The sequence below is a fragment of the Sinocyclocheilus anshuiensis genome, unplaced genomic scaffold, assembly GCF_001515605.1.
Source record: "Sinocyclocheilus anshuiensis isolate Anshui unplaced genomic scaffold, SAMN03320099.WGS_v1.1 scaffold1507, whole genome shotgun sequence".
NCBI lineage: Eukaryota > Metazoa > Chordata > Actinopteri > Cypriniformes > Cyprinidae > Sinocyclocheilus > Sinocyclocheilus anshuiensis.
The window spans coordinates 9,274-16,896 of NW_015557141.1; the positions used below are offsets into that span (position 1 = coordinate 9,274).

At 36.3% G+C, this 7,623-nt stretch overlaps 1 long non-coding RNA gene across 1 annotated transcript; it reads right to left on the minus strand.

Moving 5' to 3' along the window:
* Nucleotides 1-4,211: 4,211 nt before the first annotated feature.
* On the minus strand, nucleotides 4,212-6,609 carry LOC107678067 (uncharacterized). Its single transcript, XR_001632910.1, has 3 exons — nucleotides 6,366-6,609; nucleotides 4,799-4,962; nucleotides 4,212-4,579 (listed from the first exon to the last, which is right to left on the minus strand). It is a non-coding gene; the product is annotated as an uncharacterized LOC107678067 (long non-coding RNA).
* Between the last annotated feature and the right edge of the window lie 1,014 nt (nucleotides 6,610-7,623).

A 7,623-nucleotide genomic window follows, 5' to 3' on the forward strand; every position in this document is an offset into this window, starting at 1 on the left:
GATGTTGAAAATGTCTGTGAAGACATCGGTGAGTTCCACTGCACAGTCTCTCAGTACATGCCCAGGAATGTTGTCAGGACCCGGAGCTTTGCGTGCATTGATCCTGTTGAGGGATCTCCTCACGCTGTCCGGGGACAGCGTAGTCACCTGGTCGCCGGGAGGAGGTGGAGTCTTCTGTGCAGTGGTGCTGTTTTGTGCCTCAAAGCGAGCGAAGAAGACGTTCAGCTCTTTCAGCAGGGAGATGGTGCTGTCACAGGTGCGTGGTGGGGGCTTGTAGTCCGTAATGGTCTGTATCCCCTGCCACAGGCTCCGAGTGTCTCTGCTGTCGCTGAAATGATGGGCTATCCTCCTGGAGTACTGTCTTTTTGCCTCTCTGATGCCGCGGGAAAGGTTGGCCCTAGCTGTCTTCAGGCCCACCTCATCTCCAGCTCTGAAGGCAGCGTTCCGCATCTTCAGGAGTCCGTAGACCTCCCCTGTTAGCCACGGCTTCTGGTTGGCCCGGACAGTGATGGTCTTTGTGACTGTTACATCATCAATGCACTTGGTGATGTAGGCAGTGACAGTCTCTGAGTACTCCTGGAGGTCTGTGGTGTTATTGTATGTTGCAGCCTGCTTAAACATATTCCAGTCAGTGGTGTTAAAACAGTCTTGAAGAGCCTCTGACGACCCTTCCGGCCACACTTGTATCAGTTTGTGAACTGGTTTGGTGACTTTAACGAGTGGTCTGTATGCAGGCATTAGCATGACAGTGATGTGGTCTGAGGCACCGAGGTGGGGGAGGGGGAGGGCCTTGTAAGCTCCTCTCTGGGTGGTGTAAACAAAGTCTAGAATGTTGTTTCCCCGAGTTGGAAAGTCTATGTGTTGGTGTATTTTTGGGAGTGTATATATTGCACAGCCCTAATTCAGACAGACACACTGTGTTCAGGCTGAGCATTTGACAGTCATGCAGCACAATGTGCAAACAGCTCGCATCTTCCACAACAATCCCAGTGTGTGTCTAGGAAACGGTCACTCTACTGAGCCTTTTCAAAGCAGCTTACAGCCGCGGCCCGGACCATGGCCGGCACACGTGTGAAACGTGCATTCTCACGCACGCTAATGCACACAAGCTCGCAGGCCTGGCCCAGACACACTCTCTCAGAGTCTCAGCCAGAGTGCATTGGTTCCCATACGCAGAGGGGGGCATGTGTGTGTGCGCAGCAACCCTCCCAGTCAGCTGGACTTCAGCACATTTACTAGAGCAGCACACCTGCGTACTAACAGCTGAGAGACACATTGTTCTACCTGTCTCCTTTCAGGATTGTCACTGCATTCAATTATAAAGCTTATGTACAGTCTGTCCTACACAGTCATTACTATAAAACAGCATATATTATATAAAATGTGGGGAACAGAAAAAGTTTTTCCTGCAAGATCTTCCTTCTTTAAAAACTGTATGACCAGTAAGACTATTAACCTGACAATATTTAGATATTTTTTACATGCCAGCTTGTTGCACATTTTGCTTTTGGAAAGAAAAAAAATATTTTTGTGAATACATAAATATAAAAAGTATGTAAAAAAAAAATATTAAAATTAAATATTATATATTATATTAAATATGATAAATTCAGCAAGTTGAGAACATTTAATTAGCATATTATGTTTATATCATCTATTGGCCACCCTGCTCACTAAACAGGGTTATTAACTAAAGCTATTAAAAACATTTTGTTTACTGAATTAAAGCTGAAATATAATAAAATATAAATATAAATATTAGACGAAAATGTTAACTTCAATTAATTGTCAATTTTTAAGTTTAAGTTTAAATAAAAAGTACAAACTGGAAATAAATAAATAAATAAACTTATTACTTTCATATTTAACATATTTTATTATATTTTATTTTATTATATTTTATTTTACTTTTTTTTGATGCATCAGACTATTTAATTACTTAAATATTTACATATTAGTATATGAAACCATGATCCGCACTCACAAAAATATAAATAAAATCTAAAAAAAAGAATTGTATAAAACGTTAAAAGAAGGCTATTTTTGTGAGTGTGGAATGGATCATGGTTTCATATTTTGAAAATATAAAAATAAAAGCTAATTCTAAATGTCAATAAAAACTGCAATAGTATATAATTAATATTAAGCACCGAAAAACCCATATTGACTCAAATCTGCCTTGAGAATTGATCATATATCTTACAATTTATATCAATAAATAAAGCAACTGCAATAATAGATAAAATAACATATATTGTAGAACTATTAAATGAATGCTTATTTACTGTAGGCTGAGAGGTTCATAACTATGTGTGTGGGTTTAATAATGAATGCCTGGTGTTACGTGCGTTCTTCAGCATCAGTTCACATTGTTCAACAAGTGATCTCAGCCTCACGCTACACTTATTATCATCATCGCACTGAATCAGCGTTATGTCTCCTCTGAGGAATATTCTTGTCACATGAACGCATCATTTAATGATGTAATGCTGAAGTCATATCTATTGTAGTTACGGGCATCATCACCCATATGATCTGCACCACCTGAATGTGAAAAGAAATATCATATTGCTTCATCATAGCTCTAAGCCCACACCGCTGACCTCACTCAAATATAACGATGATTGCAGCCCTTGTCATTATCTTAATCATCTTCATCATTATCACCATCACCAGAATAGAAGCACACAGCATGTACTCAGTCACTCTGTTTGCACCACTGGGAGAAATTCACAGCTGTCATCATCAAGCTCTGCGTTTTCTCTGAATATCTGACTATCGCAGGGGCCAAACAACACGGCATAATGTCCCCACGCTGATCCCAGTTATTTATTTTCATCAGGCGCTCAGCTTGTTCTGTGCCAGAACTTGTGCGAGTCCGTCCCCGTCGCAGCTGAGGGCAAAAGCTGCGAGATCAGTGGAGAAAAGAACCCACAGGAGCGGTGAGTCAGATCTGAGTCAAGCCCTGCTCCCCGCACACTCAGTCACGATGCTGCTGATCATATCAGACTTGCCAGCTGACCTTCTGAGGGTGTCATATGAGGAGACTTGGGTGTTTCTTATATGGGCACTTTTGGTCCTGAGGACATTGGAGAGGAAGAAATTATCCTCCCTTAAAACGCTTTTCATTTTTCTCATTTTCATCTCATTTTTTAAATAGTCACCTTACAAGTGGATATACATGTCACAGTGAAATTCAAGCATTTTTGTTGCATAATTTGATATGCACAATTAAAATAATATTACACAGACACACACTTATATTACATTATATATTACACACACACACACACACATACATATACATTTATTTTATAAGATTAATCTTACATTATTATTAAAATATTGTACATTATTTAAGAAAATAAATCATATGTAACCATAATTTAAAAACAAATATTATTACTTTGAAAAATATTTTAAAAACATTTTTTTTTATTACCATAGTTTAAAAGGTAAATAATTCATATATTAAATTAAATCAATTAAAAAATACTTTTTAATAACATTTTTCCATATGTTAAGATTTAAAAGTCTTGGACAAGGATAAAACAAATCACTGAAATGTGAATTTATTATTTTTTTTTTTATTTAATATCAGTTAAAAATAAAATTTATTATTTATTAAAGTAAATTCAATAAATTCAAATACTAAACACATAATAACAATTTTCCATAGGTTAAGATTAAAAGTCTTGGACAAAGATAAAATAAAAAACAAATCACTGCCATGTGAATTTATTCATTCATATCAGTTCAAAATAAAATTAGTTAATTAAAGTAAATTCATTCAAATCAAATAATAAACAAATAATAACAATTTTCCATAGGTTAAGATTAAAAGTCTTGGGAAAATATAAATTAAAAAACAAATCATTGCAATGTGAATTTATTAATATTTATTAATTTAATATCAATTAAAAATAAAATTAATTCATATATTAAAGTAAGTTAATTAAAATCAAATAATAAACACATAATAATTTTTTATAGGTTAAGATTAAAAGTCTTGGACAAAGATAAAATAGAAAAAATGTGAATGTGAATTTATTCATTTTTACTAACTTAATACAAATTAAAAATAAAATTAATTAATTTCTTGAAGTAAATTCATTAAAATAATTTAAAAAAAAAAAAAGATTAAAAGTCCAAAATAAAACTATAATCAAAATAAAAAAAGGCTTTTGAAAATTATTAAAATCAACTGATAACATTGTGTAAAAAAAATTGTGTGACATAGCAAAAAGAATAATGTCCTTCGGCACACAAAAGTGCCTTTAGTTGGAGAAACACCCACTTACACTCACGCTGGAACTTCTACTGACTTTTGTCACAAAAACACTACGGACCACATGACAGTTTTAGAGAAAGAGTGGGAGGGCAGCAATGAAGAAGGAGAGTAACACAGGAATTTAAAGAATCTGACTTATTCTGTCATAAATACGCATCCGCGCCAAGAATTCAGGGAATCAGGCAAAAGGCAGCGGGAATGGAGACTGGGATCTGCCCACAAAGCTGAGATCAGTTGTGTTGTGAGCAGCTGCCCTGTGCTTGACCCCAGAGGTTCACATGCTGTAAACTGGGCAGGACAATGGGAGGACTTCATTAGCGCAATTGTTATCATGGCGTCAAACCACACTTTTTCTGAAAAGCATGACTGTAAAAAAAAGACTGCATGTGTGCATGAAGAAATAGTGATATACAGCGAGATATGGAGGAAGAGTTGACTAAGAGTGCAAGTTTAGGTCAGTAAATATGTGTGTGTATAAAGATTGACTGTAAGCACAGCATTACTCACTGTGCTCTGGGCTGCAGCTGGGACTGCTCCACTTCACTGCTTTGGTTGTCTCAGCAACTCGGTGCACGGCACGGGCACGCAGAGGGCACAATGCCAGGTAAAGGGGGGGATGTTGGCATCGGCCTGTGGTTCTTCCAGCTGGCACTGCCAGGAACTCGGATACCCTGCACAGAATAGCCAACTTTATTCAAACACCATCTTACACTTGTGCTAAATCTGCATAGATGTCATTACTGGACTTACAGTACAAAATATATTCCTCAAACATTTCTTTGAAGTTTCTTTTAAACCCTATATTTAATAACTTTATGCTTTTTTAAGGTTAAAATGTGAACACCTCCCACATGCAGTAAGCCTATATACACTATAACATTTCCTTGCTTAACAAAAACATCTTAAACTAGCAAAGACTGGTTTGCTGGTCTTATCTGGTCTCCCAGTCTGGCCAGATTGCCATTATTGTTGGTATTAGAAGGGGTTTTGTCACTTTTCAGTTGGTCAGACTGGACTGTTGGATGGTTTTTAGAGGTTATTTTTTGCACATTTCAGCTTGTCAAACTGAGAGACCAGATGGCTGCCAACTAAACTAGCTGAAGTCAGGATGGGAGAACGGTTTAAACCAGCTAAGACCAGCTTGGCAAGGCTGAAACCCCATCTTAAACCAGCTTAGACCATCAACAAACCATCTTAGTCTGGGTTAAACACATTTAAGTTAGAAATGGTATTTCCTACAGTAAACAGAAGTCTAGTTTAGGGTGGAATTTATAATAGACTTAACCTATATTAATGCATTTTAGTAATATATTCAGCTATTTAACAGAGTATGTAGCAAATCAGCAATATGTTCAAAAGAAAAACAAGCAAAAATTAGCAATGATTCGATAAAGAAGCAATTTCAGCTAGTCAGGCTGAAAAACCAGCTGGCTAACCAACTAAACTAGGATGGAAGAACAACTTAAACCAGCTAAGACCAGCTTTGCAAGGCTGAGAGACCATCTTAAACCAGATTAGACCAACAAATCATCTTAGTCTGGGTTAAACTGCTTAAATAGGGTAAATTAGAACCAGTATTTCCTACAGAAAACACAAGTCTAGTTTAGGGAGATATTTAAAAAACAAAAACAAGCAAAAACCATCAAAGACGGTAGTCTGCTTATCATGTTACCATAGTAGTCTTGATTTATGGAGCAATCTGCTTGACTGAACAACAGCTCTTTGTCCCTGTGCTCTCTAATGTTCAAGCTGATGTGTCTTGACAGCGACTCTCTCCTGCCCTCTATTGGTCGATTTGAAGTATTACAACGGTAAACAACGCAGATCTGTGGCCCAGTTTTCATGACCTTGTATTTGATTAAGTATTGTTTTCCAAAAGGTTGACTTTATCAGGAAACACGCGGAAAGATTCGTCACATTAGTCTGGCCAAATGAATGACAGAAACTTAATCACAACATGACAGAAAATATACTAAAAATCGACGCATGCTCATTACTTAATTTGTTTGTGTTGCTAACTCTGCGTATCAAGTAAACAAAATCGAGCACATAAGAATGAATTGTAAGGTCCTACCTATTTAGGCCTATATTAAACCTGAAGTGAAATATGGCCACGTGGTTATAGAGTTGAACTTGCGTCGACCTTATAAATTCGGGGCACCTTGCAGTCCAGATGGGATGAGAAATACAGTCACATGAAAACTGTTCATAACAGCTTATGAAACAGCAGTCTTCTTAACAGATTAAGGAAAGCAGCCAGTTTGACCTCGCCAAATAGTCACTAGTCAACCTAATTTAAGGTTGACTTGACTAGTTAGCAGTCGCGGTCCACTAGGTGGCCTCAGTTAACTTCAACATATACAGTATACAACAAAAACACAACCTTTTGGTAACCTTTATTAAACTTTTCAGGTAACAAAAAGGCATTATCGTATCACAAATATAGGATAATATATACAATTTTTATTATATATCACAAATATATAAAAATCACAAATATATAAAAATCTATTAGTTTTAATGCACTACTGTTTTTTTACAAAACTTGGATCACCTTTATCAAATCTACATTTGTGTAAATAAAACTAATAATAATTAATAATTATTATAAAAACTAATAATCAATACCTATAATCAAAATATTATTACACAAAAAATGCAGCCTTGTTGATGGTGAAAGCAACATTGGATTTCTGACCAGGACAAAGAAAACATACATTTATGATGTGTATGTGTATATTGAATTTTAGTTCATTAAGTTTGTAAACCGTTAATGCCATTTTACTGGTACAGGTACATAAGAGTATAACTCCCTTGTCATTAGATCAGCTGTTTGTTATCACATTATGTACCCACTGAAAAAGGAGAAGAGGTCACTAAAATGTACTCCAGGGCAATGCATCCATATTTAGCACCGATCACAGTTTGAACTACATTATGATGACCCAACAGAAACAATAGAATAAGCTCCTTGTGGTGGTCAATCTTCATCTTTAATAGGAGTATCAGAAAAGGAGAAACCACACATATCCTGAAGCTGCCACAATCGTGCTGCACTGAAAGCATATCAGTGTAAATGGCAACGGGACTGCAGCCAAAGAGCAATGTGAGAGGGAAAACAAACAGCTCAGACGACTGATCTGATGAAGAATTGGCTAATCTGGCAGTTTCAATAGTTTAATGAAAGTAAAACTGCATATTCTGATAGAACATCTTGACTTGATGTTTAGTTTTACAACTTTTGGTGATCCTGCAGTTTAACTGGCAGCAATACCAAGGTCATGGGTTTGAAGGGTTATTATATGTTTTTTCCATTTTCAATATTACTTTAA